We start from the raw sequence: 1,464 nt of genomic DNA, 5'->3' as shown, positions 1-1,464 counted from the left end.
GGAGAATTTCATTCTTACTTATGTTCAAATCTCTCAACAGAAAAATAAAAAAAACGAACCTGTCCTAGACGAGCTAACTTAAGCTAACCTGCAGGCTATTAGCCACAGCCTGTTGTAGCGGTACCTGCTGTAATGTAGCTGTGGTCCCGGCTGTGTGTTGAGGTGTGTTAAGATTATTTCTCTGTAGTAGTTGAACATCTAAAAGAAATCGTATGAATTTTCCTATGACGTCGGGTCAGAGCGCATTTATTGTTTGGTGGATACATCTCGGCTTTTCTCTGTTGCCAAGTAAAGCAGCGTTGCCAAACACTTAATTCCCTCACTGATCGGGTTGTTTCAGTTGGAGATGTTATTTAATCCTTCACAAACTCCACAACGTGGCGCGGTCGGAGTCCTCTCCACTACTTCTAACTTCTCCCAGATATAGGAGCTAATTTTAGCGCTAAGTGGCTCAATGAATTACTCTTAGTCAGAAAAATGAGGAGTCCTACAGTTAGGACTGACACGCCTAAATCTACTAAATCAGCAAGTTAGGAGCTACTTTTACTCTTGAGAATACTGGCCCTGATGTTCTAATGCTAAATGTTTTCTAAAAAGCAGCAGTTAATACCCTTGTTCTAATTAAATTTTAAGTGTTTTAAGGCTAATGAGTTAATATTGCAACAGAAAACTGAGCACGGTGAAAAAAAAATAAGAATAAAACAGACATCTCTTGGTCGGCAGTGAGCTATCGTTCTTCTGTCAATCCATCCTGTCGCTGCAGAGGTATGTCATGTCAACTGCCATGTATGATGTATGTCACCTGTAAGGGGATATAAAATTCACTGGATAAATTAAGATACAAGTTTACAAAATATATGAAATACCCACAGTAAAATCTGTCTACAATATAGGTATACATACATACATACATACATACATACATACATACATACATACATACATACATACATACATACACACAGGTATATATTTATATAGGCTAGATATATACTGTATGTCAGTACATGGAAATTGTTCCCATTTCTAATAGGTCTCAGGTATAATTTTTTACATAAATATGTACATATAAAATAAAATATACTTTTCATATATGGAAATTCAATATGTGTACATATATTACATTTGCGTATGGGATTACCACCTCGTGGTTGTGCGCCTCTGCCAACCAATCAAGTTGCAGGTCTGTCTGTCCAGACTCATATAACAAATGTTTATATATAAATGTAAATAATAATAATAATAATAATAATAATAACAATAACAATAATAATAATAATGATAATAATAATAATAATAATACTACTGACCATAGGACTGTGGACGTCTACCCCTCATTCTGAACCAGGGTGTCTCTGCTGATGGAACACGTGGATATATAAAATTGGTTCATTTGCATTTATTTCTCAAAATATTCAATATTCAGAATTATGTATTCACACACACACACACACACACACACAC

Source organism: Seriola lalandi, unplaced genomic scaffold (assembly GCF_002814215.2).
Source record: "Seriola lalandi dorsalis isolate HSWRI2012SDOR001 ecotype SW California unplaced genomic scaffold, Sedor1 jcf7180002053868, whole genome shotgun sequence".
NCBI lineage: Eukaryota > Metazoa > Chordata > Actinopteri > Carangiformes > Carangidae > Seriola > Seriola lalandi.
This window is presented reverse-complemented; position numbering follows the sequence as displayed.